This window comes from Podarcis tiliguerta, assembly GCF_965153285.1.
Source record: "Podarcis tiliguerta genome assembly, chromosome: 7".
In the NCBI taxonomy this organism is placed as follows: Eukaryota; Metazoa; Chordata; class Lepidosauria; order Squamata; family Lacertidae; genus Podarcis; species Podarcis tiliguerta.
The window spans coordinates 72194727-72211200 of NC_139540.1; positions in this window are offsets into that span (position 1 = coordinate 72194727).

The following is a 16474-nucleotide window of genomic DNA, read 5'->3' on the forward strand; positions in this document are numbered from 1 at the left end:
AGACAGCAGAAAAATGGTAGATTCCACCCATCCCCCCCAAACACACACAAAGAGAAAAATGGTTTGTTATACACATTTTATATTGATCCGAAACTAGAAGAGGAAGACTTTTCCATATTTTGTCTTAATTGCATATCTAGGTGGATCCATATGCAGTGGCGTAGCGTGGGTTGTCAGCACCCGGGGCAAGGCAAGTAATTTGCGCCCCCCCCCGCTGCACTGTCCCTCCCCTAGATAGTCCCTCGCTCTCTCTCCGCACCGCACTGCACGCCTGGCACCCTCCCCTCCACAGTGGGTGGTGACCCGGCGGCTCGGATCGGATTCGCACAGCCAGCACTGCAGTGAGAGAGAGTGAGTGAGCCAGGTAGGGGCAGAGAGCTGCGAGTGCGAGCACGTGCCCCCCAGATGTTGCGCCCGGTGCGGCCGGCCCCCCCTGCACCCCCCACGCTACGCCACTGTCCATATGAGTTGTAGACTAGGAATTACCATAATCTAATTGGGAAAGGGCAACAGTGTAACTGGATCTCTTGCTTCACCATCAGTTATTCTCTCAGAGCACTTGGATGCACTTCCACACTGGCATTCCAGAACAATATTATGGCTTTTGTTTTGGCTTCATGGCTATGGTTGCTTTCAGACAGGTAACATCTCATCATGCTGACATCACAATGTTTCCTTCTAATCGTCTAACCTTTCAGGAAGCTGTGGCTTCACATATCAAGCACAGAAGTCCAGTGCAAAGCTCCAAGCGGGTGGTGCAGCAGTAATACAGAGGTGTACATTCAGAGCCAGCCCAACAATGAGGCAAGGTGAAACAGGTGCCTCAGGTGCCATGAGAGCAATAGGTGGCATGCCCCAACACTTCAACCACCGCCAGAATGCCCCCTTTCACCATGTTTCAGTGAGAGGAAGGTGTCTGGGTGCACAGCGTTGCTTCTTGCCTTCCCCACCCCTGGAGCAAGAAAGATGAGAGGCAAAACCCTGATCCCCCCCCCCCATGTATGGTGAGAGTGGTGGGCCCTGTTAGGATTTTTGCTTCGTGTTTGCAGTTATGGGATTGTTGTCTATCACATGACAGTGTATGTTTTCATTCCACAGTGTGGGAAGTGATGGAGACAGGATGTTTTGTACTACTGTGTTCCGAAATGTAGGACTATTGCCCTTTGCTGTTTGATGAGAAAGAGGAAGAGCTAAGTCAGAATGCTCCGAGTGTGTTCTATGTAAATAAACGTAGATTAGCCAAAATGCTGTGCTCCTGAGTTTGTTACACAAACTGCCAATACTCTGCAGGATTGTAAGTGTGCCAATGCCTTTTGTATTCAGTCGCTGTGATGTTCGGGCTGGAGAAAGCTTCTGAAGCTGCCAAACGACCAACCAGGAGGGAGAGAACATGCCAGTCGGTCATGTGTCTCTGCCAGGGTCCTACACATGAGTAGGATGATCCTTTGCCAATTTCAGCGAGAAACTGGGCGGGTGTTCCAGTGCTGGTAGAAGTGGTGGGGAAGGCAGCGCATGGCAGCAAGGTGGTCAGGAGGCAGTACATTCCCATTTCACTTCAGGGGCAAAATGAGACAGGCTACGACTTGTATGTACTTAATCCATTTCTCTCCATCATGGGTGCTCTAATGTGCACTTTAAGTTCTCTGCTGTTACTGATTCCGCAAGCCTCACAAGGTCCACCAAAAATAGGAGTTTGGGGTCTACTGGAGGGCAGAATGTTGGAGAACAACCTGTTTTATTAGTTAAAAAGGAGTTAGGGTTAGGATGAAGGGAAGATGGACTTCTTAGGTTAAGAATAGGTCAAAGAGATAAGATCTCATTCCTAGAAGCTTTCTGTGCAAAAAAGGAGAGGTTCATATCCTAAGCAGTGCTGCGTTCACCGCCATGCAACTTTATATTTATTTTTCGTTCTCTCATGAATAACATAATTTACATTGCTAATCCTGTTATGTCTCCCATGGAATTCACATTTTAAGGGTTAGAGTGTTGACTTCAAAGGAAATAAAAGAATGACACAGCCCTATTAGCTTCAGTTGCTTGGTATTCCAATACAAGAAAAGCTATCTTTTTTCTTCTATCTTTTCTACTTGGCTTGTAGATACCCGCCTTAAAATACGTACATGTGCTTCATATCTGTCACAAATAGTGCATGTATCTCTAGCAGCACGACCCTATACATTGTCTACTCAGAATATGATTGCAGCTGCTATCTCAGCCGAATATACTGTAAAGGTAAAGGTACCCCTGCCCGTACGGGCCAGTTGTGTCCGACTCTAGGGTTGCGCGCCCATCTCACTTAAGAGGCCAGGGGCCAGCGCTGTCCGGAGACACTTCCGGGTCACGTGGCCAGCGTGACGAAGCTGCTCTGGCGAGCCAGCACCAGTGCAGCACACGGAAACGCCGTTTACCTTCCCGCTATAAAGCGGTACCTATTTATCTACTTGCACTTAAGAGTGCTTTCGAACTGCTAGGTGGGCAGGAGCTGGGACCGAAAGACGGGAGCTCACCCCGCCGCGGGGATTCGAACCGCCGACCATGCGATCGGCAAGCCCTAGGCGCTGAGGTTTTACCCACAGAGCCACCCGCGTCCCCCCTGAACTGAAATATACTGAAGAGGCAATTAAAATTTGATAAAGTTGCCATTGGTTCATCATACTGAATGATTTTTATATTTCAGACTCCCTGCACATAACAAGCAGAAAATATATTACGGAAGTAGTTTTTTCCATATCTTTTTGTGAGGAGGAAATGTGAACCAACCAACTTCTCCTTTGACAATGTATTGTGGTGGTGGAGGAAATGTATTAGGAATAAAATGGCTTAAATTACTAATAACAGACCAAGAATAATAAGAGTAAGCTGCTGTGTAGAAACTGGCTGTTTGTTCTGCTGGTTTTTAGTTTTTTGCATATGAGTATCTTGTGCCACTTTGCTGTGTTTTAATGAAATGTTTTATATGTGGAATGTTTTATACATCGGCGCTTCTCAAACTATTGAATGTGATGGACCAGCAATTGCCCTCTTCCAATGATCCAGGGTCCGGTCCCATATTTGGTCCCAATGCTGTGGTGGAATCACTGCAGACTAACACCTGATGGCTCACTGAAGAGGACCAGCCCATGGCCACCACTTTGAGTAGCACATATCATATTATTTCTAAAAGGTGGGATGTATATGTATTAAACAATATATAAATACATGTTGTTTTGTAGGATAATATAGGGCTATGATGACCATTTGGCATTAGTGAAGAGTTTTATGATAAAGAACAATGTGGCTAGGAAGCTATGATTCAAGCTGTGAACATTTTCCAAATATTGATTATTAGGCTGGGGGGGGGGAATGCATTGTGAAAGAAATGCTTCCCCCCCCCAACACTCTTGGCCTGTTCAATGCCATTCTTTTCCTTTGCTATTTCTGCTGCAGTTTCTTGCCTGACTTTCTTTCCTTCTTTCATAACTAATTTTTAAAATGTTGTGTGTGAAGTAGCCCTAGTTTTCAACTAGAATATTTCAAAATCGGGATGTTTTAGAACTGGGGTAAGAAAGTTGCTTCTTTCACTACCCAATAGACATTAACACATCAGGAAACTAACAGTTTATGCTTTACTTTTCATTCACCTTAAAAATAGTGAGTAAATTAATGAGAGGATGTTTTATTACTTTCACAAGTCTGTTACCAAGTCGGTAAAAGAAAGTAATTAAAGCGGATCTAAAAGGGAAACAAATTAGATAATATTCACATTCAAACAATCACCTTTATTTAAACAGGAGTTTAAATGTAGCTTCTGGCTATCTCCGCTCATGATGTTTGTTATGCACTAATTTGATTCCTCAAAACATTGTTTTTAATTCATGATTAAGTAAGTGTTAGCTAATTTTAAGATGGTTTAAGATTAGTGTAACTTTTATTTTTTTCTATGCATATTTATTTTTTGTTAATTGTATCCCACTTTTCCTCCAAGAAGCTCAAAGTGACATACATGGTTCTCACCTCTCATCTTCATTTTATTCTCACAACAATCTTGTGAGGTACGTTAGGCTGAGAGATAGTGACTGGCCCAAAGTCACCCAGTGAGCTCCGTGGCTAAGTGGATATATGAACACTGGTCTTCCAGAGGTATCACTTCCCGCTTGATCACATGGACACTTCAATACGATTTGTGAACATACTGTGGTAAGCATCTCTATCCCTCCATGTTGGAGACTTTCCCAAGGAAAGTAAAACTATGCAAATCGGTCCAAAATATGAGGCTGAAGGAGTTCAATCCCACAGGTGGGAAGTACCCTGCTTCGACAGAAATCCCACATAGCAGGAATCTGACTACCATATTTTTCGCCCTATAGGACGCACTGGCCCATAGGACGCACCTAGATTTTGGGGGGGGGGGAAATAAAGGAAAAAACTTTTCCCCCCCCAGGGGCGGGGCTGAGGCGGGGGAAGCCCGAGCTTCCCCCTCCCCCAGCCCCCAGAACGGGACCCAGAGCGATGCCGAAGCTGCGTGCAGCTTTGGCCTCGCTCTGGGAGCTTGCGGGGCTGGAGGAGGGGGAAGCCCTCCGCCAGCCTTCTAACCAATTCGGAGGACAGCGGGAAAGGCGCGCTGCGCCTCTCCCGCTGTCCCCCGAGTTTGCGGGGCTGGCAACGGGGAGGAGCAGGCTTCTCCCCCCGCCAGCCTTCTAACCAAGTCGGGGGACAGCGGGAAAGGCGCGCTGCGCCTCTCCCGCTGTCCCCCGAGTTTGCGGGGCTGGCGACGGGGAGGAGCAGGCTTCTCCCCCCCCCCCCGCTGCCAGCCTTCTAACCAAGTCAGGCTTCTCCCCCCCAGTTTGTGGGGCTGGCGGTAGGGCTTTCCTGAAGCCTGGAGAGCGAGAGGGGTCAGTGCGCACCGATTCCTCTCGCTCTCCAGGCTTCATCGAAAGCCTGCATTCGCCCCATAGGACGCACACACATTTCCCCTTCATTTTTGGAGGGGAAAAAGTGTGTCCTATAGGGCGAAAAATACGGTATTTCTCTTCCTTGCTCTTTGTTCTAATAAACATCAAAGTGATCATATAGCAGAGCAATGATATTATTTTTTGCCTTATAAATGGTTCTAGTGAGCACTGAGTTTGCATGCACTTGTTGTTGTTGCTGTTTAGTCATGTCTGACTCTTCGTGACCCCATGAACCAGAGCATGCCAGGCACTCCTGTCTTCCACTGCCTCCCACAGTTTGGTCAAACTCATGTTAGTAGCTTTGAGAACACTGTCCAACCATCTGGTCCTCTGTCGTCCCCTTCTCCTTGTGCCCTCCATTTCCCCCAACATCAGGGTCAACATCAGGGTCTTTCCCAGGATGTCTTCTCTTCTCATGAGGTGGCCAAAGTATTGGAGCCTCAGCTTCAGGATCTGTCCTTCCAGTGAACACTCAGGGCTGATTTATTTAAGAATGGATAGGTTTGATCGTCTTCTTGCATGTACTTAAATATGGACAAATCTGTAACTTTACATTCTGCAGGGTTCTCACTCTCCCTCCATGTTAAATTAAATTCTCCACATTTCTGCAACAATTTTAGATTTTTGTTTTTAAATCCTTATGAAAATTAACCAGCATTTCGGTGCAAATGTCTCCTAATCAACATGTTTTGTATGCAGTTTTGACTAATATACACACAGGGCCGGATTTAGGTTTGATAAGGCCCTAAGCTTAGGATAATGGTAATGGGGCCCTTTATATGTCCAGCTGTCCTTTGTCAACAACCAATTGTCAGTGGTTTTTTTGTTGAATATATGCTATATGGTAATTTATGGACCTAATCGGTTTCTACAGCCATTTGAACATAACAAAATATGTATTTTATCAAAGTAATTGTTGAACTGAAATACAATTAAGAACAAGTATATTGGGGCCCTAAGCTATAGCTTATACGTAGATCCAGCACTGTATATGTGCAAGCTGTTTCTCCTAATATTATATGTTTGCATGTGATTTCCAGAAATCTATGCATTGTTATGCAAAAAGTTATCATAATAGGTGTATTTTTGTACACTTTACTTGCTTGGAGAAATGCATTGCAAAATCTGGAGAAATACAAATTCTGAAGGATAGCTGTTTCTTGGTTCATTTATTGTTTCAGAAAGTGCAAATCTGGTAGGTTTGATTTTAAATGCAGTCTGACTTTAATCCCCACCCCCACCCCATCCCTACATGGACCTAGGATCAGGTTTTAATATTCTGGGTTGCCTATTCTCTTTTAGAAAGGCCAAAAACCCTTGAGAAAATGACAGCTGGCTATAGCCTCCCCTAACCTGTTGTCCTCCTAAAGTTTTGAACTCTCTAGCTGGGGTTGATGGGAACTGTAAGCCCAAACATCTGGAGAAACTAGGTTGGGCAAGGATACCTGTATTCTAACAAGCCATTTGTTTCACCTGAGAATAGTTCAGGGGCAGCCAGCATTTAGTTCCATAAGTTGGCATCATTTAGCATTCAGATATTCACAGTTAGGGAGCATGGGTACCCAAAGTTTAACATTGCACACAAATGAGTACATTTATATACAAATTCAAAATTGAATTTTGTTTCTTACAACTTGGAAACATTTTCTGGAAGACACATCAAAGGTGGATAAAATTGTGTTGGAAAGTTCCATCTGTTTTACAGCCAGCCAGTTGGCCATCCATGATTTAGGGAACAAGCTAGCTCTCAACTCCTGATGTGAATTAAATGAGAGGTTGCTAATTCTGCCTAGGGATGCAACTCCAGAAAATATCCCAGAAGGTGTTCAAAGGGTTATAAATGTACACATCGCCTAGTGGGGGAAAGCATTTGTTTTCCAAGAGGGATTACTAGCGATTGTTTGCCAGAATGTGAATCTAGTGAACAGCTTGCAGCAGTTCTGGTCATAATTGCATTTATCCTACCAAAAAGGAAAATAAAGTGAGAAGTATAGAAAAACAGTTGCATTAGTTATATTAGTACAGTGGTACCTCGGGTTACAGATGCTTCAGGTTACAGACGCTTCAGGTTACAGACTCCGCTAACCCAGAAATAGTACCTTGGGTTAAGAACTTTGCTTCAGGATGAGAACAGAAATTGTGCTCCGGTGGTGCGGTGGCAGCGGGAGGCCCCATAGGCTAAAGTGGTACCTCAGGTTAAGAACAGACCTCCAGAACGAATTAAGTTCTTAACCCAAGGTGCCACTGTATACCCTTGGGGAAAGGCTAATTTGTATTCATGTCAGGATGCTTCCTACATTAAATCTGTGGTGTAATTCTTCTACAAAAAAAAAAAAAAGTTATTGGACACAGGCTTAGCAGAATTATAAGACTTACAGTGCCTTCTGTATTGTGGAACAGCTGTTGGTGCTGCCAGGTTAACTTTGCTGAGGCTGTTTTGTGGAAGCTGCTATTAGCACCTATATTATCACTTGAGCTTGCGAATTGATCAACCCTGTAATAGCGAGTTTGCTAACAAGAGCTTACGCAGCAAGGCACAATGAACGAGGCAAGCTACTCTGTGTTGCTAAGGTAATTACAGTTTGACCTGTTGGTGTTTGCAGACACACTAATACGAAAGTGCTCTTTAAAATTTGTGTAGTTTGGTTTCCATTCCCGAGTTGCACTTTGATGCAACCTAAGGTGTCCTATGGGTACGCGGGTGGCGCAGTGGGTTAAACCACAGAGCCTAGGACTTGCCGATCAGAAGGCTGGCAGTTCGAATCCTCGCGACGGGGTGAGCTCCCGTTGCTCGGTCCCTGCTCCTGCCAACCTAGCAGTTCGAAAGCACATCAAAGTGCAAGTAGATAAATAGGTCCTCCAGCAGCAAGGTAAATGGCGTTTCCGTGCGCTGCTCTGGTTCGCCAGAAGCGGCTTAGTCATGCTGGCCACATGACCCAAAAGCTGGCTCCCTCGGCCAATAAAGCGAGATGAGTGCCACAACCCCAGAGTCGGTCACGACTGGACCTAATGGTCAGGGGTCCCTTCACCTTTACCTTAAGGTGTCCTATAGGAAGAAAATTACAAGTTCAGAACCAAGTGGGTTCAACCCCTCTAATCTAGCAGCTAGGAATTTGTTTGTGTTTTCTCCCATTTTCTTCTTGGTTATAAATGAATAGGTAATTGCTGGGGGAAAACCCGACAGTCAAGGCAGTGATGGAATAAGGAGAAGAGGGGAGGTCTCCCCCTCCAATCTACGAGTACCTACCCATCACTTTTCTTACCATCTTAACTCCCTAATCCAGGGATTAGGAACTTGTGGGCTCTCAAATCTCATAACTCTCATAAGCCCCAGCCAGGAGAGTGGGATGGTGAAAGTCCAATGCAAAACATTGACCAAATGAATACCTCCCTATCTCTAATTAATGCTTGCAACACACACTTTTTTGCTGCAATTCACGTCCTCTCCCAAGCTTTGTTTCTTTAGAAGAAGAAGCTGTTGGGGTTCTGTTACACACATTTACATGAAACTTGTTGTTAGCCCCTTGTCTTCTGCTTCTTTGGGATGTAGCAAATTGCTCTGCTTTGATGCAGAAAAGCAAGTGCTAAACAACCATCTTTGATGGTTGGGTTTTTAAGGGTTTCTCATAATCATGCATCACAATTAGCAATTAGTATTCAGGTCTTTAAAAAAGAGAGTCACCACTATAGTATTATAAATGGATTGCTCTCACAATTATTCACAAACAAGAGCAAAGAGAACAAAAAAAAGCCCATACTAATCCCCAAGTGCTACAGAAAAGAAACTTGGTTAGTTAGATTTTAATTAGCACTTAGCAACCATTTAATGAATATGGTCTCAAAGCCTCATCCATCAAACTGGAAGCACTATATTGTTTGCTTAAAAAGAAACATATTAACTTTTAACCATGTGGCAGCCATACCTGCATTTATGAATGGCGCCAGCAAACCAGTTACCAGCAGCCCCCCAAAATTTGGGTAATACAGAAAGCTTGGTGCTTTCTTGAACTGTGAATGCTCTGTAAACACTCTCATAAGGTGGTAGCTACTCAGTAATGAACAAAACGAAAGAGAAACTTAGAAACTGGAAATTTAAAATAAGGATTTGTTCCTAAACATGCTCAATTTAAAATTAACCAAGGACTCGACTATACAGCCACAAATAAAACGTTGTGAACTGCAATATACAATTGTGACACTAGATGGCAACTATGAAGAATAGCAAATTAAATGCATTTTTCAAAACGATAAAAAAAAAAAAAAAATTCACAATGTTTTTAACATGTGTGTAGATTCCACCTAAGTCACAATCAATATGATTCACATCAGAGAAAATATGTTTAGGATAGGATTTTAATGTGAAATATAAACCTTATTTGACTTTCAGACAACTGGCATATAAGACAAAGCTTGCCTCCACATTACCCTTTTTTTGTGCTCCTCCATCCCTGCTAATATGCATTCTGGTGGCCAGGGGAAAAAGTGGGCAGGGCTCCTGCATTTTTTATCCTCGTTCTGTGTCCAATAAGCATATGACGCCTTCACTCAGCAGTACTGAGGCCCATCAATTGCAGAAAAATACTGGGCAAGGTCTTGCCCGTACCTTGTTTGTGCAATGGGTTCATGGGGAAAAAGCTGCCCCATGAGCCCTTGCAAAGGGGAGGGAAAAGTCTATATAAGTCTGCTTCCCCTAGAGCTCAGGGCCATTTTGACTCAAGAGCTGCCCACTTACTCGCTCTCAGGTTAGAGCCTTCCCTGATCAATTTTGGATCACTAGTTAACAGGGCTGGAAAGGAATTTATTTTTTTCTTAGCCTGATTGGCACTTTGTTAGGTTTTTGCTGTTGTTTTTTGACTTTCCGTCACTGAAATTTTGGCCATCCTTTCTTAGGCAGAATAATGGTGTTTGTATGATGGTGGAAATGGCATTGGGCAGGATCAACATAGTATAGGGGGCCTCCATATGGGGACTGAGGGGAAGAGTGACCATAGCACCCCCAAGCTCAATGTTGGGGAATCTGCCTGGTTGGATTCTGCACCCTGGTCACCCAGTGAGATCTTGTTTGCCTGGCTTGCACCACAGCCAGCTCTCTGCCAATTTTGAACCCTGATCAGCCAAGGATCTCAGTGGACATACTAGTTTAATGGCCTCAGGCTGCAAAGTGGTACAGAAATCTGGAAATAAATAATCAACCATGCAAGAAATCTTCACACTCAAAGCTTGCAAAGCGGGAAGTGAAATTTGTGCAAGGACTTTTTGGCTCAACTCTAGATCTGTTGCTCCGAACAGGAAGACCGGATTGTAGTTCTGACTTGTTGTTTTTGCATATGACCTTTAAAATATAGACAAGATGAATCCTAGACCTTTGCCCACCTGCCTTCCTCATCTGAGGTTCTTTCTGCATCGATAAAGGTCTCCCCCCCCCCATGTAACCAGCTGCAAAGAAATCCTTTCAAATAGCCTTTTAACATGTCAGCCCATGGAAGGTGGCAAGGTCACTACACTCATGTTTTACAATAGTTTGGGTTTCAATTAGTTGTAATCAGGTGCTGTCAGGTGTAAATGGATAAAATGGCAGTCCAGGAAACTGAATTGCTGTTAAGATCTTTTCACTAATCATGGTCTCTGCTAGTCATTATACACTCTTCTACCCAAAACACACACACACACACACACACACTGCTCAAGATGTAATCAGAATTACTTTGTGCTCTCTGCTACTAAAGCTTGAGCCTGAGAAATGTACTTCTGGGAAGCTCAGAAAGAATAAAGCATGTTCTCCTTCATGGAGAGCACGTGTTGCGGCGGGGGCTAACAAGACACCCACTGTTGCTGGGTGCAAAAAGAGTTTGGCCACCATTATCATTGAGCTTCCTGTTGCTGGGGAGATTTAAATGTTGCCATTTTGTGATTGACAGCCATAGCTTTTAAATACCCTGCGTGCAGCGTTGAGCTCCTCTTTTTGCTGCGTGCATCAGATCACCCGCCCTCCCTTCCTATTTTCAGGTTGTTCACTTGACCTTGCTATGCCTGTCATGGGGTCATCTGCTTTGGGGGCAGGGGCCCGGTAAGAATTTTGTCCATTTGGCTGATTGGCTGGTGCCATTTGGTTTTTTGCCTACTGTGTAGCAAATCGTCACAACTTGTAAGGTTGTGGTTAGGCATTGGTTGAGGAATTGGTTGGTGGAGGGGTATGGATTGGCTGTGCCTGCTCCTCCAAAATGCTGCTGCTGCAAGGGTTTTTCATTAAAGGAACCCAGGGGCTCGTCATGCTTTTGTCCAAACCCCTGTCAAGGGGCTAGGGCCACGCAAGAGCCCCTGGGAGCATTTGGGGAGAGGTGAGGCATGGTACCCAGTCCCATCTCTCTCCCCAAAATGTTTTCCCTTTCTGACTTTGTGGGCATGAGAATGTCAGTCTATCCCCATGCGGGGTCAGATAGTCGCAACCAATGCCCAAGCAACCACTCACATTGCTTGTAATTTTAATAAAGTTGTGGCCAAAATTATGCCAAAAACCTTAAACTAAAAATCATGTGTCAATTGTGTTTTATTTGGGGGTGTCTTGGGGACCTTGATACGCAACATGAGCACACTGTGTTCATGCTGACTGTATTTCACACGATCATTCTATTCCTACCATTAGCTGTATATGTGTTCTGTCTCTGAAGTGTAGGTAGGTTCCCAGGTGGCAAGACACAGCAATAACAGTAAGAACCTTTAATGAACTACAGAACTGGACAACAGGGGCAAAGGAACTGCTTATATATGTTTCTGAAGGCTTGGGCCACTCCCACTCCCAACATGATTGGCTGCCTAAACTTCCAAGCTGCAAATCATGACTCAGAGTTTAAGGGCCAATGGCAGAGGCCCAAATCCTGAAATGTTCTGTGACTGGATATCTTGTATCGAATCAGAGCACAGGGACTCAGAATCCTTAGTCCAGACTCAAGCTCAGGCAAACGCAGACCAGTGGATACCCAATAGTCTCACTAAGCTAGCCTTGTATTTAAGCACTTTCCTGAAAGTCACAGGCAAGAGGAATTCGTTGCAGACATGTGAATGAGCTGGTAGAAGAGATTTTGACTGCTCAGTCCATCCTGTGCACCCGGAATAGAACTCAAACAAGCAAAGCCTTTCTGTCAACACCCAGCATAGTAGATTGCTGGTAGGAAGAATCAAACTATCCATATTGCCTCTGCTAGCCCACAGCAGGCTAATGAGATTTTTTGCTGTTGCTGTTGCTGTTGTTGCTGCTGCTGTGTAGTATCTAATGATTTGCCAACCCCTGCCTGCTTTTATCATAAAAACATTTGCTCCTCCCTGCCACTTTTGTGCATTTTGAGGGAACTTTGTGGAAGGAAGGGGGTTTGGGACCAGGCTGGTATATGTGCCTACCTTATAAACGTATAAGGTGACTGAAAGCTTCTCTCTTTCACTGCAAACATTTCATTTATTTAAATGTGATCATAAATTTCTTAATTTTTTTTAAAAAAATCTTAATATTTGAAAAAATTTGTGTTTGTTAATATTCAAAATTCATATGCACACTTTCATTATGGGTGGAAATGGAACACAAATAGCCATTAACTGTGGATGAATGGCATCCATTGTTGGTTCTGCTTCTACTGCCAATTCATAGGAGCAGCCATCTTTCCATAGGCAAAGTTTGGGAATCCTTATAAAAAAGGTACTGGCTACACAAATGGGGAAGCTGGTGTCCTCCAAACCACAAGGTCCTCCAAACCCCAAGGCCCATCTTCCCTGACCCCAACTAGTTCTATACATGATAGATGGTTTTTAACAATCATTTACTTCCCAGGAAATAAACCTACCTGCTCTGCCAAGCCTTTTAAGATAATCAGTGCTGCTCTTCTTTTGGTGTTTTTATTTTATTTTGTATCTTATTGTTATTTTCATCTACAATGGTCTATTACCATGATAATGGGCATCTACATACCACTTCAACTCTCCAAAGTGGTTTATATATATCACATACAAAGTGGTTTATATATATAAAGGTAAAGGTACCCCTGCCCATACAGGCCAGTCTTGCCAGACTCTAGGGTTGTGCGCTCATCTCACTCTAGAGGCCGGGAGCCAGCGCTGTCCGCAGACACTTCCGAGTCACGTGGCCAGCGTGACAAGCTGCATCTGGTGAGCCAGCACAGCATATGGAACACCGTTTACCATCCCGCTGGTAAGCGGTCCCTATTTATCTACTTGCACCCGGGAGTGCTTTCGAACTGCTAGGTTGGCAGGCACTGGGACCGAACGACGGGAGCGCACCCCACCGCAGGGATTCGAACCGCTGACCATGCGATTGGCAAGTCCTAGGCGCTGAGGTTTTACCCACAGCGCCACCCGCATCTCTCTCTCTAATAAATCCTTATGAGGGCAAGGATGGGGGACGTGTGATTCTCCAGATGTTTATGGACTATAACTCCTGTCACCCCTGACCTTTGCCCATGATGGCTGGGTTGGTGGATTTCAGCAACATCTGGATGACCACGGGTTCCCCATCCTTGAATTAGAGAGTTTCTGACAACCTGGATAGGCAATCAGCCCCTTTTTTTTCTTTACTGGCACCTTGAGCAACAACTATCCACTTTCTCTGTTCATCTGCTCAGTTTCCAACACTTCTCTGCTGTGCTGGCAAGCCTCTATTAAACGTGAGGGAACAATGTCACCTTAGATTTGTAATTAATCCGGCCCTTGATGTCTTCTCATTTTCCTTTTTATTGTTTTCCATTTACCTCTAGGACTTTGCTTTATGTGGTGAGCTCAGATGTATGAATCCAAAAATAAAAGAATAACTGTTGAAGGAGCTGATGGTGAAATTAGATCCCTCAAAGCTGACGTGTGGAATTGCTGTCAAACAAAAGATTTTATCTACCTCATTCTGCATTAGGTGTCATGCCAATCATCTCCAGACGCGGTGCTTGTATCGAAAAGAAATGAATGCAAAGAATGCCACTGATGCTTTCCTCTCCTTCTTCCTATATAGACTCTTTGGCTAAGTGTGCTGTATATTTCTGGTGCTTTGCAGCTGCCTGCTTTTGGCAGTTCACTGCCAATATTTGATCATGCCAAAATGTCTGTGATTTTCTCCTCATGGAGAAGAAATTCAATATTTGCTCTTGCAGTTCTGTGAACAAATCTCTGAAAAAGCAATAATTTGTGCAACCTATTTCACAATCCCAAATATCGCACAGCAAGGATTCAGATCAGCCCAGTCTAAGCCTGAAATCCTATACCAGCTTACCCAGAAGTAAACCCCGCTGAGCTCAATGGGACCTAACTCTGAGAAGACATGTTTAGTATTGTACTGCCAGTCTCTGGGCTTTTGACCTGGGAATCATGAACAATTAAATTTGGAAATTCTTCTCATTGGGCAAAACACACAAACATCTGTTTCATATTGGTGTACTGTTCCAGCTTAAGAGAGACTATAAAGTTCTTGCCTAGCTTCCTGATTGGTGTGTACTCTAAGCCATCTATGGTACCACCCTTCCAAGGAACACAGGGCTTAACATATTAGTCACATCAACCCTGCAAAGAAGCATAATGTGAGAGAGAATGTATTCCCCAAAGCTGCTCAGCGTCAATGATTTGAGAAGCAAATGAAAAAGTCTATCCAAAGGAAACCTTATTGTGGGCTTAATATGCCTTCACAAAATTACATTGAATTCCTATTAATCAATTTCATCTTGAAGGGTTAGTGCAATCTGAAACCCATGAGTCTACAAAGAAGAAAATTGGTGTGTGTGTGCAAATTGGCATGTTAGTTTGGGAGAGACTCAGTATTGAAAACAGTAACAAAGAGCCTTCCAGGCCATTCACAGAGCGCTGAAGAGGCCTTTTTGATCAACATACGCATTATATTAATTGCATGTAAGCAACCAATGTGTGCTGTTTCAAAATATGTAAATAGCCACCATGAGCATCAGATGTCAGGAATAAACCCTAGGATGTGAAAGGGTTTTGAAAAACTTCTTCCTCACCTCCTGCTGAAAAATGCTATCCTCAGAGAGATGCTTCCATTGGTGCCAATAGCCAGCTTCAGGGAGATTTCTTTCAGGGCCACAGTAGGGCAAATACTTAACCCATCCCTATCCCCTTGTGTCACAGTCCTGATATCACACCCTCCCAGTGGCAGCTATTAAAAAAATAAAGAAAACTGCATGCTTTTTTTAAACTAACTAACTAATTAACAGTTAGGGACGCGGGTGGCGCTGTGGGTTAAACCTCAGCGCCTAGGACTTGCTGATTGCATGGTCGGCGGTTCGAATCCCCGCGGCGGGGTGCGCTCCCGTTGCTCAGTCCCAGCGTCTGCCAACCTAGCAGTTTGAAAGCACCCCCGGGTGCAAGTAGATAAATAGGGACCGCTTACCAGCGGGAAGGTAAACGGCGTTCTGTGTGCTGCATTGGCTTGCCAGATGCAGCTTGTCACGCTGGCCACGTGACCCAGAAGTGTCTGCGGACAGCGCTGGCTCCCGTCTTATAGAGTGAGATAAGCGCACAACCCTAGAGTCTGTCAAGACTGGCCCGTACGGGCAGGGGTACCTTTACCTTTACCTTTAACTAATTAACACACACACACTATCAGACTGGGTTGCCCCAGTCCACTCTGGGCAGCTTCCAACAGGATATACAAAATATACAAAGACAAAACATCACACATGAAAAGCTTTCCAACAGAAGGCTGCCTTCAGATGTCTAAGGAAGGTTTTATGATTATTTATTGACTTGGCATCTGACGGGAGGGCACCACTACCCAAAAGTCTCTCTGCCTGGTTCCCTATAACTTCACTTCTCACAATGAGGGAACCTCCAGAAGGCCATCAGAGCTGGTCCTCAGTGTCCAGGTTGAACGATAGGGGTGGAGACATTTAGGGCTTTGAAGGTCAGCACCAACACTTTGAATGGTGCTCAGAAACCTACTGGGAACCAATGTAGGTCTTTTAGAACAAGGGTTATATGGTCCCAGCAGCTGCTTCCAGTCACCAGTCTAGCAGCCAAATTCTGAATTAATTGAAGGTTTCCAAGTCACCTTCAAAGGTGCTGTATACAATGTGCTGTATACCATTTTTATCCTCATTGGCTTTTCCAGCCTTACCAAATTGTTCTTCAGCTACTTTTACAACAACAGTAAAGCAGGACAAGGCAAAACTTCCTTAGAACATTTCTCTAGTTTTTTATATTGCTAGCCTGAGCATGTAACTTAAATCTCACTTCAGGTTTGGCCTTAAGCAATTGGTATCATCTTTCAAAATTGCCTTTGCTGGGGTGTTAGAATTGTCAGCATTCACTTTCAATGTTGAAAGTGTTTCAGTACTGAATATTTCCAAAACTGAGTATGTTCCTTCTGATTCTGTTGTGCTACAGGTTTGCAACAGCTCTTGTCATATCTGGCACAAAGTAAGCAGGGAAGAGCCAGGAAAAGCACAGGATTGGGCTTTGGCAGTGCAATCCTGTAATGTCTACTCTGAAGTAAGTCTAATGTAGTCGAATGGGACTTACTTCTAGATTTGTGGATACAGGAT